General features: G+C 43.2%; 1 protein-coding gene across 1 annotated transcript in view; it reads right to left on the reverse strand.

The window, feature by feature from the left end:
• Positions 1-22,910, reverse strand: part of LOC126355685 (polyglutamine-repeat protein pqn-41-like) — a 79,666-nt gene that overhangs the window by 46,647 nt on the left and 10,109 nt on the right. The gene's annotated exons all lie outside the window — the stretch shown is intronic.

Genomic DNA, 22,910 nt, shown 5'->3' on the forward strand with positions numbered 1-22,910 from the left:
TTCCTCTCGCTCCCACACGAGTACGCCTACCCAGTTGTCTAATGAGATTCGTTCCGTCCGGTATCTACCGGTGACTGCAACACTACTCGACACTGTTCGTCAGTCACAGTGGCTCCTTTACAACTCTGATTAGCACCAGAGACCTGAATTCTTTTTCACTTTATGTGGACGTTCCCCCTTCTCCCTCTCCACCCCGAACTGTCCCCCTCTCTTCCACCTGTAATGGTACTTGAATTACGCAATCGTTATGTAGTCCAGTGAAACTGTCAGAAAAAAAGCCTGTACCTTGCAAAAGGTGGGGTAGAAGATTTTATTTTTTTAACTCGTTCATATTGTTGGAAAGGTTACAAAACCAAGTTTTGCCAACAAAATTTATCTTGGGAAAACTTTCTGCAGTCAAAAAACTTCGAAAATTTCGGACGTTTTTCAGTTTTTTCAAAATATCTCATTTTCATTTGCTCCTATCACTTTAACGCCTATTTTCTTTCTTAAAGAGCACAACATTCTCTACAAATTTGATTCTTACAATTTTTTTCTACTCCCAGTATCTAAGGCGCTACAGCGCGTCAAAAAATACCAATTTTTCAAATTTCGAGCAAATTGGCAAATTGCCTAATTTTTGGACACTGTTATTTCAGTTTCTATTTGCGTAGTATAAACATATTACTCGTCATACTATTCATTGGAATTTACCATCTCACTCTGCTGCAGGACCAGGACAAACAGTATCACATTCAGTAACTACGAACACATTCACGTCGGATTGCGTGAAGTTTATTTATGCTACAATATGTAATACGATTGCATGCAGATGCCGTACATTTTCTACCTTGTAACCTTTCCAACAATATGAACGAGTTAAAAAAATAAAATCTTCTACCCCACCTTTTGCAAGGTATATCTGCAGTTTGACTGAACTAATGGTACCTCACCTGAACCTCTCGATACCAGTAATATTCTACTGTGTTTTTGCAAAGTAGTTGACATATTTCTGAGACAACATTCAGATTTGAATTCATTTGTGATACATTGATATGTTTATATTGCAGTGATATTATTCTTATGTGTATTCTTTCATTTGTCACTATGATCTTTGACGTGCTTGTAACTCTGATTTTTGGGCGCGTAAGCGATTGTTAATTAGTTGTTGAGTTGTTAGAGAGTCGGACCTTGAAATAGTCAAGACATGGACGTCATGTTGGAAAGATGCATTTTATAGTTGGCTTATAAAATGTGAGGAAGATGTTTTCAAGTATGTTTTGTATTCTGAAGTGATGTTTGTGTGTCACGTGATATTGCAATTAAAAGGGAGCCTGGTGGTTTTTACCACCATAGTATTCCTTTCCAATAATACACTACTGGCCATTAAAATTGCTACACCACGAAGATGACGTGCTGCAGACGCTTAATTTAACCGACAGGAAGAAGATGCTGTGATGTGCAGATGATTAGCTTTTCAGAGCATTCACACAAGGTTGGAGCCGGTGGCGACACCTACAACGTGCTGACATGATGAAAGTTTCCAACCGATTTCTCATACACAAACAGCAGTTGACCGGCGTTGCCTGGGGAAACGTTGTTGTGATGCCTTGTGTAAGGAGGAGACATGCGCACCATCACGTTTCCGACTTTGATAAAGGTCGAATTGTAGCGTATCGCGATTGCGGCTTATCGTATCGCGACATTGATGTTCGCGTTGGTCGAGATACAATAACTGTTAGCAGAATATGGAATCGGTAGGTTCAGGAGGGTAAAACGGAACATCGTGATGCATCCCAACGGCTTCGTATCACTAGCAGTCGAGATGACAGGCATCTTATCCGATGGCTGTAACGGATCGTGCAGCCACGTCTCAATCCCTGAGTCAACAGATGGGGACGTTTGCAAGACAACAACCATCTGCACGAACAGTTCGACGACGTTTGCAGCAGCATGGACTATCAGCTCGAAGACCGTGGTTGCGGTTACCCTTGACGCTGCATCACTGACAGGAGCGCCTGCGACGAAACTGGGTGCGCGAAGGGAAAAACGTCATTTTTCGGATGAATCCAGGTTCTGTTTACAGCATCATGATGGTCGCATCCGTGTTTGGTGACACTGCGGTGAACGCACATTGGAAGCGTGTATTCGTCATCGCCATACTGGTTATCACCCGGCATGATGGTATGGAGTGCCGGTCATTACACATCTCGGTCACCTCTTGTTTGCATTGACGGCACTTTGAACAGTGGAGATTACATTTCAGATGTCTTACGACCCATGGCTCTACCTTCATTGCAAATCCCTACATTTAAGCAGGATAATGCACGACCGCCTGTTGCAGGTCCTGTACGGGCCTTTCTGGATACAGGAAATGATCGACTGCTGCCTGGCCAGCACATTCTCCAGATCTTTCACCAATTGGAAACATCTGGTCAATGGTGACCGAGCAACTGGCTCATCACTATACGTCAGTCACTACTTTTGATGAACTGTGGTATCGTGTTGAAGCTGCTTGTGCAGCTGTACCTGTACACGCCATCCGAGCTCTGCATGACTCAATGCTCAGGCGTATCAAGGCCGTTATTACGGCCAGAGGTGGGTGTTCTGGGTACTGATTTCTGAGGATCTATGCACCCAAATTGCGAGAAAATGTAATGACATGTCAGATCTAGTGTAGTATATTTATCCAATGAATACCCGTTTATCACCTGCATTTCTTCTTTGTGTAGCAATTATAATGTCCAGCAGTGTAGATATTGGTGTGAAGATGGTTCCATGACCCCCTTGCCAGGCACTTAAGTGTGACTTGCCGAGTAGCAATGTAGACGCAGATGTAGATGTAGATAATGATCGACCAAACAAAACACGATATTTGGGCACCTTCGTTCTGTACCTAGTTTGGTTGAAATCGATCCATATGCTTAGGGCCAGATGTTAAACATATGTGTATATAACATATAGCCCTACTGCGCAGATAAATATTTGATTCTTCGCTGTTTTACACCATACGAGTCTAGAGAGGATATTAAATGTATGTGTGGTATTCAGCCATGTGGCTTGATCTTAGGTCCTGAAACAGGTTGACAAAATAATTGGCTCACTGCAGCACCAATTCCCGCGACCTAGTTGACGCACTGAACAGCACAAATAAGACACAAATTGCACTTCACACTTTTAAAAGTATTTCAAGTCAATGAAATATAGGAAATGTGTACCAACTCTCCAACATGTTTACATCACCATTTCTCATCCAGTGTCAGTGGGGAACCTTATTTCTTTAGTATTTTTATACAAGAAATTAAGCCATTAGTATAACAATTTCGTTGAAATTGCTCCAGGTTTTCCTGATTTGTGCTTCAGTGTCATCCCCTTCTCACTCACCTCTCTGGGATGTAGGTGTTTCTTAACTCCACTGCGCTCCTTTCCATATAGTAAGTAATTATTAAACACCGATTCTTTAAATAATCGAATTCCCCCGTATAAAACAGCTCCAAACTTGTGATTACCTCTGATTACAGTGTAGTATAGGTACCGATGACCTTATCAGTTAAGTCCCATAAGATTTCACACACATCTGAACATCAACAGTAGTGTAATGGCTACCAGTCGAAAAGCGTAATGGATAATGGAATGAGTATGTGTATAACAAAAATTATATATGTTTTCATGCTTCGTTGAATGAAAATTTAGTCTTGAGAAACTCGTTTGAAATTTGTCTGCTGTTGCAGTTGCATATGTTTGAAACTGGCATGAATTTGAGTAACTACAGTACATTGCTCAGTTACTGATTAATTCAATGTTAATGGCGCGCCTTCAGCATCACAATTACACATTTAGAATTGTGGAGCTGTTGTGTTCGAACACCCATTGAGTAGTATTGGGATTCATGTCTCGATGGCAGATGTCACGTTTGGACATTGCCTCGGGCACTTGACAGAAATGTCTTCACTACTCGTTTAGCTTCAGCTGCACGCCCTGCATACTCGCGTTCTTTCGTAACGAACAGCACAGACGCCCGTAGAATGTAAGCGGACAGGTTCACGTTACACACATCACCAGTGGTTTACTGTCTTTTGTTATTCACGAAGCGTCTTACCGTTGCGAGCTAACCGCAGTGCTGTGCTGAGACTCACAAGGGTAACCAGCAGCCGAATTACTCGGTCGCAAATGGAACATGTCAGGAGTAATGGCAGGTTTTCCTTACCATTTATCATCACTACTGCATGCAATTCACCGTTCGTTGCTACAGAAAGATCTTTTCAAGACATTTCCACACATCTTTGTGCTGTTGCTTCTCCTCTCCCACAAGGTTGTCGATTAAGATTTTCCACGAGAGGAATATACCAAGTGACTCCTACCGTCCAGTTTTCACCATTTTTTCCGTTTGTATTCGCCTGTCTACGTAATTCTTGAGATTAGTTTGATGTCCTTTTTGGATTTGTTTGGTTACGAAAAACTACAAGGTTAACTCTCTAATATCTTTATTCGCTTGGTACGTACTCGTTTCTTATGCACTTGAGTAGTCAATGACCGGGAATCTTTTCCACAAATGCTTTCTTTTGTTGTTAATACTCACTACACAGATATCGTTTGTGTCAGACACAAAGGCTCGTGAGCTTGTACGAATGTGATAAACGGTATGTTTGTCTTCTAGAGTTCACTCCACAATCCAGAAATTTAATAATATGGGTGTCCATAAAGTCTCTTTACAAATTCATAATTTTACTACAACGGCTGTTGTTGAAATATTTTAACAAAATTTCTTTTACTGTTATCACTGTTTACTAAAGTTTTTATATATACTAAAATTTTATGTTTCAGATACTCTGTTGATAGAAGGAACTGAACCTCTAGAAAACAGCAACTCCTCAAGAGAAGGTACAATATGTGCCCTGGTTTATTGAGACAAAATCGGATCTTCAGATCTAACATTCTGCGTGCTGTCTGTTCTTCTATGTCGTGTCCCCCTACCACTTTCGCGCAACGACGCTCTGAGCGTGTTTTTTACGGAATTGACTAGTATGAACCTGGGACCTGTTGCTGGTAAGGAGACGCCAGACCACACATGACATGTAGAGTTCAGAAGAGTTCAGTGAGACTAGCGATGATATAACCAAATACTTAATGGTTTCAACGTCAGCTCCACTGCACTCTCTGTAAAAGAATCTTAATACTAACTAAATTTAGTGAAAGCGGTTGAAGGCTTTCCTATTTTTAGTTAGCTGGTAAAATAACGTCGGAAAAGCAGTTAAGTTTATCATTGGAAATTTTATTCTACTCACAAAACATTGTTTTTAAATTGCGCTATTGATAAAAGGAAATGTTTTAGTACAGGATGATAAAAACCAACTGCGTTCAAAAAAATGTGAACTAATATTCCCTGAATGGGTTTCCAAGTTCTACAGTCGATCGAAGGATGACCTATGCCATACCATATCTATAATCTAGGTTAAAATTAAGTTTAACAAAAGAGAAAACTCTCAAAATGGTCTACAGTGACACTCAATTATCTTTAATTACTTATCTAACTTGTCGTAAATTACAGTGGCTGATGTGGCTTCTCAATAATTATATAACAGAAAAATCATCGCATTTAAGATTTTAACTTACATAGCAAATGTGAATACCATGAGCTCCAATTGACGATCGACACTAGTATTACGTAAAAAAGGGAATGTAACAGATGAGACTTCTGCAGTTCTGAGTGAAGCCTTATGCGCTCAAAAATGCGGCATCGCGTGCGTTCATTACCTTGTCGGTGTTCGTCAGGGGGCGGCGCCCAACACAGCTCCGCTCACCTCGCCGTCTCCGAAGTAACTCTTCTCCTAACTTCTCCTTACTACAGTTTACCGAAGTTGGTTTAAAAAAACCTATCTGGCTGTGTTTTCATCTGACCAATCAGGGTCTCAATGTTAACCTTAAGCTCCGCCTACAAAAATTCTGTCTATCCAATGAGAAACGTTATACTTTTCGTGGTGGGGCAATGTTTTTAAAGTTTGCAACATAACAGAGACGCGAAAAAGTCTCACGCTAAAACTTGCAGCTGGTGTGGCCCTTTTAGTGTCATCGTAAGATCTATACTGTTCTTGTGGAAGGCTCTAGCTTTTAACATGGGCTGGGGGGTGGTCCTGGTGGTTAGCTGGCGACGTGGGTGTCCGTCCCTTATCGTAGGGCCTTCTAGCTTAACACGGTTCTGCTCTCGGCTTCTGTTCTCGTTTCTCCCCTCCGAACTGCGTCAGTCACACGGTGGGAAGGTATGACATGCGTTTAGGCATTCTTGTGTTAGTCTGTGGTATTCCATTTGCGCACTCGTTACTTGTATTACTTTGTTTAATTTAATGTAACGATTTATTTGGAGCTATGTGACATACTACTGGATTTGCTTATCATGTCAGGGTTTTCATGGAAAATGTTGGATTTGCCTGACGCCTTACACAGACTCAACGAAACTTCAGAACGAAGTATGGAACAGATCCGCCATGGCGCCCTTCAGTTCGTGCATGGCACAAAACATTTATGGAGATAGGAACAGTGTTGGATAAAGGGAGGAGAGGGCGACCAAGAACATCCGAGGAAAACATCGACCGGATTTTAAACATCTTCACTTGTTCACCTACGAAGTCCATCCGCACTGCTGCCAGACAGTTGCAACTACCACGTTCAACTGTGCATAAGGTCCTCCACAAGTATTTACTGTTGTACGCTTGCAAAGTGCAATTGTTAAAGACACTTGAGCCAAATGACAAGCCAAAACGGACAGCTTTAGCACTCATCGTGCTGGAACGCCTTTCAGCGGTTGAAGCATTCCTCAAGCGAGTTTGTTTCAGTGACGAGGCAACTTCCCATGTTTCTGGGACATTAAACAGACGCAATGTGAGAATCTGGGGATCTGAACACCCCCATATGACTAGGGTGCTTCACCGGGATAGTCCAAAAGTGAATGTGTGGTGTGGAATCACGTGCAACCGAATAACTGGTCCATTTTTCTTCAACGAGTCAACAATTACTGCACATGTTTGCTTCGACCTTCTGACCGAATATGTAGCACCACAAGTGATTGTCTTACAACCAACCATCGTTTTCCAGCAAGATGCTGCACCACCACATTGGGGACTGCATGTTCGTCGATTCCTCAAGGAAATATTTCCAGGCAGATGGATTGGCCACATGTTCGCCGGATATTACTTCCGTTGGACTTTTTTATGGGCGTATGTAAAAGATATCGTGTATCAAACACAGATACAGGACATTGCTGACTTGAAGCAAAGGATTCGTAATGCCATTGCCACCATTGATGACGCTATGCTACAGCGAACATGGCAAGAAATCGACTACCGTCCTGATGTGCTTTGTGCAACTAAAGGCGCCAATATAGAGGACTATAAAACACTGACAAAAAACTTTTATAAACGCTGATTGAAATAAAAGAAATGTTAAAATATTTCAACGACTGCCGTTGTAATAAAATTTTGAAGTTCTAAAGGGACTTTATGGATACCCTGCATTTCAAGGTACCTTTGTTCTTTTTACATTTCGTGTTTGATATTCACAATTACTTTGTTTATTCTTAAAATAAAATATGATTTAAAAATTTTCCATGTGCTGAAGCACCAATATTTTCTTCTAGTCCCTTTGAAAATGACTGAAGTCTAAAATAGCAATAACACATTCTTTGAATAAATTTAAAAGTGAAAGGCGAAGATGGCGTCTTCCAAATATTTTTTTTTTTTGTTCCTTAGTGCTTCACAATATTGTGATTCACTTATAGATACTGATTGTTGCCTCAAACTTTTGTCTCCAAGACTTGTGCATGTGGTTGTCCGGAATAATTGACAACATTAAGTAAATGTGTATTGTTGTGATGTGTTGGTATGAATGAGTATGAAAACGGAAGTGTGGGTATGAGTGAAAGTGTGCAGTTACTTCTCTTCAAGAGTACCAAGCCTAGCTGTAATCCCCGATGGTCTGCCACATGTCCTAGACCCTCGAGACGCTGCGTAGCCGTCTGTTCTGTAACGCTTGACATCGCTGCACAGTCTGCACTCTTCCGCCTCTCTCCTCGCCATTGCAACCCAGATGATGATGATAATATCTTTCACCGCCGTGAATCCAACTAACTTTACATCGAGAGTAAGAGAAATAACCAGCTTTATGTGATACCGCTACGAATTCAGATATTTCGAATTAAGGCTGGTGAATTCAAGAGATTCTAGAAGAAAAATTTAAGTACAAATCTCAGGTGTACACGTGCAGAAGAAAGAGCGAGACAGTAATTTGAGACAATGACGAAGTTCTTGACTGAGTGAAAACGAAGTAGGCAATCGATTGATTCTTTAGCTATCCTCAACGCATTTGTTGACTTAAAGCCCCTTAGATGTTCTGCCGGTTTTCTATGTTCAATAGGCACCGTATTTTGGCGAGCAGCAGTCGTCATAGCCAGATGTGCTGACGAACAGCTCGATATATATCTGGGGGTTGTTCTGCAGCAAACCCATTTGCTCCACATTGTTGTTGTGGTCTTCAGTCCTGAGACTGATTTGATGCAGTTCTCCTTGCTACTCTATCCTGTGCAAGTTTCTTCATCTCCCAGTACCTACTGCAACCTACATCCTTATGAACCTGCTTAGTGTATTCATCTCTTGGTCTCCCTCTACGATTTTTACCCTCCACGCTGCCCTCCAACACTAAATTGGTGATCCCTTGATGCCTCAGAACATGTCCTACCAACCGATCCCTTCTTCTGGTCTCTTCTCCCCAATCCGATTCCATACTTCCTCATTAGTTATGTGATCTACCCTTCTAATCTTCAGCATTTTTCTGTAGCACCACATTTCGAAAGCTTCTATTCTCCTCTTGTCCAAACTACACTCCTGGAAATGGAAAAAAGAACAAGAAGACATTGTGTCAGACCCACCATACTTTGCTCCGGACACTGCGAGAGGGCTGTACAAGCAATGATCACACGCACGGCACAGCGGTCACACCAGGAACCGCGGTGTTGGCCGTCGAATGGAGCATTCGTGCACCGCCGCCGTCAGTGTCAGCCAGTTTGCCGTGGCATACGGAGCTCCATCGCAGTCTTTAACACTGGTAGCATGCCGCGACAGCGTGGACGTGAACCGTATGTGCAGTTGACGGACTATGAGCGAGGGCGTATAGTGGGCATGCGGGAGGCCGGGTGGACGTACCGCCGAACTGCTCAACACGTGGGGCGTGAGGTCTCCACAGTACATCGATGTTGTCGCCAGTGGTCGGCGAAAGGTGCACGTGCCCGTCGACCTGAGACCGGACCGCAGCGACGCACGGATGCACGCCAAGACCATAGGATCCTACGCAGTGCCGTAGGCGACCGCACCGCCACTTCCCAGCAAATTAGGGACACTGTTGCTCCTGGGGTATCGGCGAGGACCATTCGCAACCGTCTCCATGAAGCTGGGCTACGGTCCCGCACACCGTTAGGCCGTCTTCCGCTCACGCCCCAACATCGTGCAGCCCGCCTCCAGTGATGTCGCGACAGGCGTGAATGGAGGGACGAATGGAGACGTGTCGTCTTCAGCGATGAGAGTCGCTTCTGCCTTGGTGCCAATGATGGTCGTATGCGTGTTTGGCGCCGTGCAGGTGAGCGCCACAATCAGGACTGCATACGACCGAGGCACACAGGGCCAACACCCGGAATCATGGTGTGGGGAGCCATCTCCTACACTGGCCGTACACCTCTGGTGATCGTCGAGGGGACACTGAATAGTACGCGGTACATCCAAACCGTCATCGAACCCATCGTTCTACCATTCCTAGACCGGCAAGGGAACTTGCTGTTCCAACAGGACAATGCACGTCCGCATGTATCCCGTGCCACCCAACGTGCTCTAGAAGGTGTAAGTCAACTACCCTGGCCAGCAGGATCTCCGGATCTGTCCCCCATTGAGCATGTTTGGGACTGGATGAAGCGTCGTCTCACGCGTTCTGCACGTCCAGCACGAACGCTGGTCCAACTGAGGCGCCAGGTGGAAATGGCATGGCAAGCCGTTCCACAGGACTACATCCAGCATATCTACGATCGTCTCCATGGGAGAATAGCAGCCTGCATTGCTGCGAAAGGTGAATATACACTGTACTAGTGCCGACATTGTGCATGCTCTGTTGCCTGTGTCTATGTGCCTGTGGTTCTGTCAGTGTGATCATGTGATGTATCTGACCCCAGGAATGTGTCAATAAAGTTTCCCCTTCCTGGGACAATGAATTGACGGTGTTCTTATTTCAATTTCCAGGAGTGTATTTATCGTCCATGTTTCGCTTCCATACATGGCTACACTCCATAGAAATACTTACAGAAATGACTTCCTAACACTTAAATCTATACTCGATGTTCATAAATTTCTCTTCTTCAGAAACGCTTTCCTTGCCATTGCCAGTCTACATTTTATATCCTCTCTACTTCGACCATCATCAGTTATTTTGCTCCCCAAATAGCAAAACTCCTTTACTACTTTAAGTGTCTCATTTCCTAATCTAATTCTCTCAGCACCGCCCGACTTAATTCGACTGCATTCCATTATCCTCGTTTTGCTTTTGTTGATGTTCATCTTATATCCTCCTTTCAAGACACTATCCATTCCGTTCAACTGCTCTTCCAAGTCCTTTGCTGTCTCTGTCAGAATTACGATGTTATCGGCGAACCTCAAAGTTTTTATTTCTTCTCCATGGACTTTAATACCTACTCCGAATTTTTCTTTTGTTTCCTTCACTGCTTCCTCAATATACAGATGGAATAACATTAGAGGGAGGCTACAACCCTGTCCCACTCCCTTCCCAACCACTGCTTCCCTTTCATGTCCCTCGACTCTTATAACTGCCATCTGGTTTCTGTACAAATTGTAAATAGCCTTTCGCTCCCTGAATTTTACCCCTACCGCCTTCAGAATTTGAAAGAGAGTATTCCAGTCAACATTGTCAAAAGCTTTCTCTAAGTCTACAAATGCTAGAAACGTAGGTTTGTCTTTCTTTAACCTAGCTTCTAAGATAAGTCGTAGGGTCAGTATTGCCTCAAGTGTTCCAACATTTCTACGGAATCCAAACTGATCTTCCCCGAGGTCGGCTTCTACTGGTTTTTCCATTCGTCTGTAAAGAATTCGCTTAAGTATTTCGCAGCTGTGACTTACTAAACTGATTGTTCGGTAATTTTCACATCTGTCAACACCTGCTTTCTTTGGGATTGGAATTATTATATTCTTCTTGAAGTCTGAGGGTATTTCGCCTGTCTCATACATCTTGCTCACCAGATGGTAGAGTTTTGTCAGGACTGGCTCTCCTAAGGCCGTCAGTAGTTCCAATGGAATGTTGTCTACTCCGGGGTCTTGTTTCGACTCAGGTCTTTCAGTGCTCTGTCAAACTCTTCACGCTGTATCGTATCTCCCATTCCATCTTCTTCTACATCTTCTTCCATTTCCATAATATTGTCCTCAAGTACATCGCCCTTGTGTAGACCCTCTATATACTCCTTCCACCTTTCTGCTTTCCCTTCTTTGCTTAGAACTGGGTTTCCATCTGAGCTCTTGATGTTCATACAAGTGGTTCTCTTATCTCCAAAGGTCTCTTTAATTTTCCTGTAGGCAGTATATATCTTACCCCTAGCGAGATAAGCCTCTACATCCTTACATTTCTCCTCTAGCAATCCCTGCTTAGCCATTTTACACTTCCTGTCGATCTCATTTTTGAGACGTCTGTATTCCTTTTTGCCTGCTTCATTTACTGCATTTTTATATTTTCTCCTTTCATCAATTAAATTCAATATTTCTTCTGTTACCCAAGGATTTCTAGCAGCCCTCGTCTTTGTACCTACTTTATCCTCTGCTGCCTTCACTACTACATCCCTCAGAGCTACCCATTCTTCTTCTACTGTATTTCTTTCCCCCATTCCTGTCAATTGCTCCCTTATGCTCTCCCTGAAACTCTGTACAACCTGTGGTTCTTTTAGTTTATCCAGGTCCCATCTTCTTATATTCCCACCTTTTTGCAGTTTCTTCAGTTTTAATCTACAGGTCATAACCAATAGATTGTGGTCAGAGTCCACATCTGCCCCTGGAAATATCTTACAATTTCAATTTGGTTCCTAAATCTCTGTCTTACCATTATATAATCTATATGAAACCTGTCAGTATCTCCAGGCTTCTTCCATGTATACAGCCTTCTTTTATGACTCTTGAACCAAGTGTTAGCTACGATTAAGTTGTGCTCTGTGCAAAATTCTACCAGGCGGCTTCCTCTTTCATTTCTTAGCCCCAATCCATACTCACCTACTACGTTTCCTCCTCTCCCTTTTTCTACTACCGAATTCCAGTCACTCATGACTATTAAATTTTCGTCACCCTTCACTACCTGAGTAATTTCTTTTATTTCATCATACATTTCTTCAATTTCTTCGTCATCTGCAGAGATAGTTGGCATATAAACTTGTACTACTGTAGTATGTGTGGGCTTCGTATCTATCTTGGCCACGATAATGCGTTCACTATGCTGTTTGTAGTAGCTTACCCGCATTCCTATTTTCCTATTCATTATTAAACCTACTCCTGCATTACCCCTATTTGATTTTGTGTTTATAACCCTGTAGACACCTGACCAGAAATCTTGTTCCTCCTGCCACCGAACTTCACTAATTCCCACTATATCTAACTTTACCCTATCCATTTTCCTTTTTAAATTTTCTAACCTACCTGTCCAATTAAGGGATCTGACATTCCACGCTCCGATCCGTAGAACGCCAGTTTTCTTTCTCCTGATAACGACATACTCTTGAGTAGTCCCCGCCCGGAGATCCGAATGGGGGACTATTTTACTTCCGGAATATTTTACCCAAGAGGACGCCATCATCATTTAATCATACAGTAAAGCTGCATGCCCTCGGGAAAAATTACGGCCGTAGTTTCCCCTTGCTTTCAGCCGTTCGCAGTACCAGCACAGCAAAGCCGTTTTGGTTATTGTTACAAGGCCAGATCAGTCAATCATCCAGACTGTTGCCCCTGCAAATACTGAAAAGCCTGCTGCCCCTCTTCAGGAACCACACGTTTGTCTGGCCTCTCAACAGATACCCCTTCGTTGCGGTTGCACCTACGGTACGGCTATCTGTATCGCTGAGGCACACAAGCCTCCCCACGAACTGCAAGGTCCATGGTTCATGGGGGGGGGAGTGAGGGATTTGCTCCACAATAGGCACCAATCGAAGGTAGGAGAATGAATCATATTTTTCGATAAGTTATGTGTTTTCATGAATCAGAGAGCGGTGTGATACATCGTATAAATAGATGATTATGCAACCTGACACGACAGAATGTAGGGTCGCATTCGGCCATTATCTGTGTGCACATGTTCAGATCTACATCTACATCTACATCCATACTCCACAAGCCAACTGACGGTGTGTGGCGGAGGGTACCCTGAGTACCTCTATCGGTTCTCCCTTCTATTCCAGTCTCATATTGTTCGTGGTAAGAAGGATTGTCGGTATTCCTCTGTATGGGCTCTAATCTCTCTGATTTTATCTTCATGGTCTCTTCGTTAGATATACGTAGGATAAGCAAAACCGTAATGAATATTGCTCCAGATTAAATGGTTCTTGTTTTTGTTGTCGTCTTCAGTTTAAACACTTCCGCTGCCCACCAAACTCCCCAGACATAAAAATTATTGAGCATATCCAGGATGCCTTGCAACGAGCTTTTCAGAAGAGATCTCCACCCTCTCGTACTCTTACGGATTTTATGGACAGCCCTGCACGATTCATGGTGTCAATTCTTTCCGCACTATATCACACATTACCTCGAAGAAAACGGTCTATTGACACAAAGTCAACATGGGTTTAGAAAACATCGTTTCTGCGAAACACAACTAGCTCTTTATTCACATGAAGTGTTGACGGTTATTGACACAAAGTCAGCATGGGTTTAGAAAACATCGTTCCTGCGAAACACAACTAGGTCTTTATTCACATGAAGTGTTGACGGCTATTGACAAGGGATTTCAGTTCGATTCCGTATTTCTGGATTTCCGGAATGCTTTTGACACTGTACAACACAAGCGGCTCGTAGTGTCATTCCGTGCTTATGGAATATCGTCTCAGATATGTGACTGGCTTTGTGGTTTCCTGTCAGAGAGGCCACAGTTCGTAGTAACTGACGGAAAGTCATCGAGTAAAACAGAAGTGATTTCTGGCGTTCGCCAAGGTAGTGTTATAGACAATCTGAGCAGCCGTCTTTGGTTGTTTTTACAGATGGCGCTGTCGTTTATGGACTAATAAGGTCATCAGAAGACCAAAACAAACTGCAAAACGATTCAGAAGAAATATCGGAATGGTGCTAAAAGTGGCAGTTGGCCCCCAATAACGAAAAAGCCGTAAATTCAACGAAATACCTAGGTATTACAATTACGAACAACTTACAGGGCAAGGAACACATAGAAAATGCTGTGGGGAAGGCTAACCAAACACTGCGTTTTATTGGCAGGACTCTAGAAAATATAACAGATCTACTAAGGAGACTGCCTACACTACGCTCGTCCGTTCTCTTTTAGAATACTGCTGCTCGGTGTGGGATCCTTACCAGGTAGGACTTACGGAGTACATCGAGAAAGTTCAAAGAGGTCAGCACGTTCTGTATTATCGAGAAATATGGGAGAGACTGTCACAGAAATGGTACAGGATTTGGGCTGGAAATCATTAAAATAAAGGCGTTTTTCGTTGCAACGGAATCTTCTCACGAAATTCCAATCACCAACTTTCTACTCTGAATGCGAAAATATTTTGACACCGACCTACATAGGGAGGAATGATCACCACGATAAAATAAGGGAAATCAGAGCTCGTACGGAAAGATGTGGGTGTTCATTCTTTCTGCGCGCTAGACGAGATTGGAGTAATAGAGAATTGTGAAGGTGGTTCGATGAACTCTCTACCAGGCACTTAAATGTGATTTCCAGAGTATACACGTAAATGTAGATGTAGACATTAGTCGAATCCCTGCCACTTCTTGCTGCGGCATTTCTGTGTGCTCGGGGGCGGTACATGATATTAGGCAGATGTAGCAGTTTCTTTGGCTCTTCAGTGTAGTTCCTTAGTTTGTGAAATCGTTTTGTATCACTGTTGCTGTCTTCAGTGGACGTCGTCAGTGACAAATCATCCAGCTGACCAAGCGCACTTTTCGTTCCCCCCTTGGCCATAACCTGACTGTTCTATTTTGAGTCACTGAAATTACATTGGAAACTGCATCATCTGCGCTCCCAATGCTACAGGCACGGAGAGCAAGTACAAGTATGTTTTCCATGAGGCACTCCGTCTATCTTAAGGATGTCTCTCCGAGATAAATTAAGCTGTCCCTCTCACAGGTCAAAAACATAATAATAAGACGTGAATTGTAACTACCAAATGATGTTTGTAGAAACAATGAAGCAATATTTTCTGTGGCATCTTGTAATCCACACCGTCTTTCCGAAATGAGTGGCAGTTTTTGTCCATGCCTTTAGTTTCTCAACCACACGACAGGCATCCAATTACGGCAGGGTCTGTCTTTTAGACTGAGCAGCACAATAACAACAAACTCTCTTAGTCGCCTGCACTCCAAATGCGAATTCCCAAAATATCGTCATGAACAGCACGATATAATGCTGAGCGATCTGCGAATTCTATTTGGGCTGCTGCTGGTTTCCACTTCCCAAACAAAGATCGAGACTCTACTATGGCTGTTATGTTAGTGGTTTCTAAACAGATTTGTTGCAGCTCAGTGCGTCGTCATAAAAGTAATACTTCGACTGTAATATGGGCGTATTAGATCAAAATATTAACTATTCGCTATCTCCACTACATTTCACGTGAGGCATAAATTTTATGATGCCTTGTGATTACTTCTAGGTGTATTTTGCCGTACAGTGTCGTTATAAACCTAATCATTTAAAAGTAATGGGGATATTTTAGTCTGAAACATGACCTGTTTACTTGAACCATTACAATTAGTGTGAGCCATAAATCTTATGCTTTTCTTGTAATTACTTCAAGGTGTGCTTCTGCGCAAACTGTATTTCCACAGCAAAAACTAAACTGCCGAGTTAAAACAAGTTCCACTGCTCGTTACTTCAGTCGTTCTAATGTCTCTTTATCATCCTGTCGTGAAGCAACTTTCATGTCTTTAAGTCACTTGCTTCATTTTTTAACATTCCCTAATGGTTTCACTTGGTAGACAGAGGCAGTGAAAAATCTATATCTTAGAGTAAAAATCCGTCAGATTCCTGAATTCGACTTTTTGGGTTTTTATTTCCAATTCGTATTTCGGAACGAAATCTCCAATGCCATGGTTTCCCAGATTCACTTCAGAATCTCCGTCATAGCATGGTGAAGCAGTCGCGCCTGAGGAACATACGTTATCAAACAAACTGCAAAAAACATGAGCGGTAGTAAAAACCAAATTATAGCTCTATAAAATACCTGCCTGTTGCAAGAATTTGCTTCACTGGTGATCGGCTGTGAAACATAGTTCGTCAACAAATTGAAGCATGAAACACAGGAAACAAATATTCCATGTGCGGAAAGATATTTATTTGAAGTAATTTTATTTCTAGATACAATACACTGGAGATAAAATATTTATGTAAAATATTAGTATTTTCTTCCTTCTACAACAAATTGCATACATCACAATAAGAGAGGTACAGAGTTGATTTAATACAAAATTTTGTGACGACTTGATTTTTGAAGGAGCAGAAGGAACTACGATGAAATAAGAGCTTACCATGTGTAGGATACTTTAACACGCAGTTTCTTGAAAATATTGAGAACTCCAGAGCGTTTACCGCTTGTCTTTTCGTTACATACGCTTTCTAGATCTCGTTATTAACATTAGATATGACAGACTTTTATGATGTATACAGGGCGAGACAGCTGCAACCCACTACTCCTTCCAAAACCTTGCACAAGATTTTCATATTCTCTCGCTCGTCACACACAAAGTATGAGTCCTACAGAAAAACCGAACATGAAATTTTTATAGGAAATTTAATGTAGCTAAATTTTGTACTGGGATATGTTTTCGCTGGTGGCCACAGTATTCGATCCATTCTCGAAAGACGGGTTTTAAATTCACTATTGTGTATTTTTCTTGGATAATCCGAAAACTACGGCCTCTAGCGAAAACGCATCTGAGTAAAAAAAATTAGCTACATTAAATTTTCTACAAAAAAGCTTCGTTTTTTCTGTAGGCCTGGATTATGTGAATATGTTTGCCTTCGTATTTGAATACAGATACAGTCTTTGACAAGTACTGATCACACTACTCCCGCGTTTGGAATTACTGTGTGCTAAATACACTCCTGGAAATTGAAATAAGAACACCGTGAATTCATTGTCCCAGGAAGGGGAAACTTTATTGACACATTCCTGGGGTCAGATACATCACATGATCACACTGACAGAACCACAGGCACATAGACACAGGCAACAGAGCATGCACAATATCGGCACTAGTAGAGTGTATATCCACCTTTCGCAGCAATGCAGGCTGCTATTCTCCCATGGAGACGATCGTAGAGATGCTGGATGTAGTCCTGTGGAACGGCTTGCCATGCCATTTCCACCTGGCGCCTCAGTTGGACCAGCGTTCGTGCTGGACGTGCAGACCGCGTGAGACGACGCTTCATCCAGTCTCAAACATGCTCAAAGGGGTACAGATCCGGAGATCTTGCTGGCCAGGGTAGTTGACTTACACCTTCTAGAGCACGTTGTGTGGCACGGGATACATGCGGACGTGCATTGTCCTGTTGGAACAGCAAGTTCCCTTGCCGGTCTAGGAATGGTAGAACGATGGGTTCGATGACGGTTTGGATGTACCGTGCACTATTCAGTGTCCCCTCGACGATCACCAGAGGTGTACGGCCAGTGTAGGAGATGGCTCCCCACACCATGATGCCGGATGTTGGCCCTGTGTGCATCGGTCGTATGCAGTCCTGATTGTGGCGCTCACCTGCACGGCGCCAAACACGCACACGACCATCATTGGCACCAAGACAAAAGCGACTCTCATCGCTGAAGACGACACGTCTCCATTCGTCCCTCCATTCACGCCTGTCGCGACACCACTGGAGGCGGGCTGCACGATGTTGGGGCGTGAGTGGAAGACGGCCTAACGGTGTGCGGGACCGTAGCCCAGCTTCATGGAGATGGTTGCGAATGGTCCTCGCCGATACCCCAGGAGCAACAGTGTCCCTAATTTGCTGGGAAGTGGCGGTGCGGTCGCCTACGGCACTGCGTAGGATCCTACAGTCTTGGCGTGCATCCGTGCGTCGCTGCGGTCCGGTGCCAGGTCGACGGGCACGTGCACCTTCCGCCGACCACTTGCGACAACATCGATTTACTGTGGAAACCTCACGCCCCACGCGTTGAGCAATTCGGCGGTACGTCCACCCGGCCTCCCGCATGCCCACTATACGCCCTCGCTCAAAGTCCGTCAACTGCACATACGGTTCACGTCCACGCTGTCGCGGCATGCTACCAGTGTTAAAGACTGCGATGGAGCTCCGTATGCCACGGCAAACTGGCTGACACTGACGGCGGCGGTGCACAAATGCTGCGCAGCTAGTGCCATTCGACGGCCAACACCGCGGTTCCTGTTGTGTCCGCTGTGCCGTGCGTGTGATCATTGCTTGTACAGCCCTCTCGCAGTGTCCGGAGCAAGTATGGTGGGTCTGACACACCGGTGTCAATGTGTTCTTTTTTCTATTTCCAGGAGTGTATCTGTAAGCAACTACACCAACATCTAATAAAAGTACCACCACATGCACAACACATGAGTGTTAGGGAAGGCAGGAATGAAGGAAGGAAAAAGATGCTTTATTACGATTTATCACTTAATCTGCTGAACAACGTTCATTTTTTTACACACACACACACACACACACACACACACACAAATAAACACACACGAGGAGTCACCAAAGAAAATAAAAGTGAGTGAGAAATGTAACACAGCCAAAGACAATGACCAAGTCAATATCTATAAAATAAACAAAATTATTTGTTATTTATTTTATTATATGTGAGATTTCTCACACTTTAAACAGCATCTAAATTGTCTGTATTACTTATTGAAATGCATGTTGGCACAATTGACAGTCTATTTCACAAGTCAAAACTGTTCTTTGATACTGAATTTATTACGAGAAATGTACTCTTTGGCCGTGCGGTTCCAGGCGCTGCAGTCTGGAACCGCGTGACCGCTACGGTCGCAGGTTTGAATCCTGCCTCGGGCATGGATGTGTGTGATGTCCTTAGGTTAGTTAGGTTTAACTAGTTAAAGTTCTAGGGGACTAATATCCTCAGAAGTCCCATAGTGCTCAGAGTCATTTGAACCAAATGTGCTCTTATTGTAGCTAAAATAGGAGTGCGACACACAGTACATGAAGAAAGGGAAGGTGCACATTTAATGCAAACTGCAATGTGTCTGCACGGAAAGAATAGCACTCCCACCTCTTCCTGGGAACAAATTTTTACAGAAGCGATCACTGTCAAAACCTTCGCAGTCACTTGCTGTTGAAATGATGAAGCACTCACTGATTTCGCGTCAACGATCGATACAGGTTTCTGAATATTTGGAGGAAATTCAGTATTAGGTGCATCCTTTGCTGTAATTAACTTATTTTGTTCTGATATGTAGCGTTTACAAGATCTTTATCCTTTACACGAATCACAAACAAACACTTGTTAAACCACAGAGCATGTTCAACCCATGGATCGTCTGATTCTTCTCAACGGTTCAAGCCACCACAATGGAGACACATCGTTTTATCTTTGTGAGCAGTATGAACGGATCCGACTTCACTGAGTTCGTCTGGACGCTGTTTAATAGTTAACGACGAATCACTGAAGGACGCCAGCTCACTTGATATGTCTTATTTAGGCTGAGCTAACCTTACGTTTCATATATCTTGTATTGAACTGCACGATGGTGTTGGCTCAGGAGATGAATGTGGGCATATTTCCATTCTATGTAAGGGGTGTTTGCCACATCACGTGTTCAATTGCACACATTTTACATTCAGTTCCAGATTTCCTCATACTCAACTAAAAATAATAGCATGCACAGACATCAGCAGGTCTTATCAGGACGTCGACTAAGCAATTTACTACATGTTCCTCAATGAAAACAAGTTGAGATTTATCAGTTCAATTATATGGAGGGAAAACTGTATTCCCTCTGTAATATGTTGTAGCCTGGAAATTTACTGTGGTGTATAAACCAGAGAAATGATTATGATGAAACAGATATGGAAATGTTGTACATAACAGTATTCGCCATCTGAGACAGAAAGTGGTGTCTACACCAGTTTTCAAGAAATCATGTGTGCCATCACTCTATCTCCACTTCAACAAGCTCTTAGAGGATGAATGCTGCATTAAAAATTAACTATAGAGGAGCAAATAAAAATGTCCGCAATTATCGCATAAAATTCTAGACAGACGCATGTTGTAAGATCAAGAAAGTAAGATATATTACTAATGTGTTCGGGAAATAATGTTTCCTCCTTTCATTTGGATGGTGAGTGCAGCAGTCTTCTATATTTAAGGGGGAAAGCGTTAGCTATCTTGTTAGTTGTTCGGACGTCAAACGAGTAGCAGTATTAGCACAGATCACAATTAACTACCTCATACTACTGGTTACCAGCATCAAGGTAAATCATACTTGGTATCACTTAGTCGTTTATCAAGGATTTTAAACATACAGAGTAAAGGCAATCACTTTGCAAACTGACACAGTCATTAGTATGCACGGGAATGGTGACCTCTAAGGGAGAATGATGGACCCTAATGGTGTCGACCCAAAGAAGAATGGTTCCCACCCACGGAGAATGGTGACCATCCATAGGAATTGTGGCCACCTAGTAGGGGAATGGTGACAACCCATAGTGGCATAGTGACCACCTAGGGAAAAAGGTAGCCACCCAAAGGCCGAATGGTGGAGACCTAGGAGAATGTTAGCCACTTGGTAGGGAGGGGTGGCCACATAGGAGGAATTGTGGTTACCTAGAGGGTTTGGTGACCACTCAGAGAGAGGCATGGTAGCCATCTGATAGGGGAATAGCGACCACCTAGGGTGAATGGTGATCACCCAAAGGGGGAATAGTGATCACCTAGGGGGGTGATAGCCACCCAAAGGGGGAATGGTGGCCACCCTGTCAAATGACCAACATTGTCCCAAAAGAGTTCATTTTATAGAGTGTGTTTCACAAGTCATATTACGCACTTCTAGAGGTTGTTGGGGGAGTGGGGCTTAGCAGATCAACTCTTACATGGGAAACCATATTCAGAAACGTCAGCCACGACGCTACAGAGCTTCAGAGTATAAGCTCCGCTCTTTGTAAAAGTATGTGTACACAGGGTGGTCCATTGACCGTGACCGGGCCACATATTTCACGGAATAAGCGTCAAACGAAAAAACTACAAAGAACGAAACTTGTCTAGCTTGAAGGGGAAAACCACTGGCGCTAGATGGCGCTGCCATAGGTCAAACGGATATCAATTGCGTTTTTTTAAAATAGGAACCCCCATTTTATGTTACATATTCGTGTAGTACGTAAAGAAATATGAATGTTTTAGTTGGACCACTTTTTTCGCTTTGTGATAGATGGCGCTGTAATAGTCACAAACATATGGCTCACAGTTTTACACGAACAGTTGGTAACAGGTAGGTTTTTTAAATTAAAATGCAGAACGTAGCTACGTTTGAACATTTTATTTCGGTTGTTCCAATGTGATACATGTACCTTTGTGAACATATCATTTCTGAGAACGCATGCTGTTACGACGTGATTACCTGTAAATACCAGAGTAATGCAATAAATGCTCCAAATGATGTCCGTCAACCTCCATGCATTTGAAAATACGTGTAACGACATTCCTCTCAACAACGAGTAATACGCCTTCCGTTATGTTCGCACATGCATTGACAATGCGCTGACGCATGTTGTCAGGCGTTCTCGGTGGATCACGATAGCAAATATCCTTCAACTTCCCCACAGAAAGAAATCCGGGGACGTTAGATCCGGTGAACGTGCTTCAACGACCAATCCACCTGTCATGAAATATGCTATTCAGTACCGCTTCCACCGCACGCGAGCTATGTCCCGGACATCCATCATGTTTGAAGTACATAGCCATTCTGTCATGCAGTGAAACATCTTGTAGTAACATCGGTAGAACATTACGTAGGAAATCATCATACATTGAACCATTTAGACTGTCATCGATAAAATGGGGGCCAATTATCCTTCCTCCCATAATGCCGCACAATATATTAACGCGCCAATGTCGCTGATGTTCCACTTGTCGCAGCCATCGTGGATTTTCCGTTGCCCAATAGTGCATATTATGCCGGTTAACGTTACCGCTGTTGGTGAATGACGCTTCGTCGCTAAACTGAACGAGTGCAAAAAATCTGTCATTGTCCTGTAATTTCTCTTGTGCCCAGTGCAGAACTGTACACGACGTTCAAAGTCGTCGCCATGTAATTCCTGGTGCATACAAATATGGTACGGGTGCAGTCGATGTGATTCCCTATTCTGCGACAGCAGCTAAAACACCTACTTGGGCATCATTATTTATTCCAGGTCGTGGTTGACGTTTCACATGTGGCTGAACACTTCCTGTTTCCTTAAATAACGTAACCATCCAGCGAACGGTCCGGACACTTGGATTATGTCTTCCAGGATACCGAGCAGCATACATAGCACACGCACGTTGGGCACTTTGATCACAGTAGCCATACATCAACACGATATCGACCTTTTCCGCTACTGGTAATCGGTCCATTTTAACACGGGTAATGTATCACGAAGCAAATACCGTCCGCACTTATACGTTTGTGATTATTACAGCGCTATCTACCACAAAGCGAAAAAAG

The sequence above is a fragment of the Schistocerca gregaria genome, chromosome 3, assembly GCF_023897955.1.
Source record: "Schistocerca gregaria isolate iqSchGreg1 chromosome 3, iqSchGreg1.2, whole genome shotgun sequence".
Taxonomy (NCBI): Eukaryota; Metazoa; Arthropoda; class Insecta; order Orthoptera; family Acrididae; genus Schistocerca; species Schistocerca gregaria.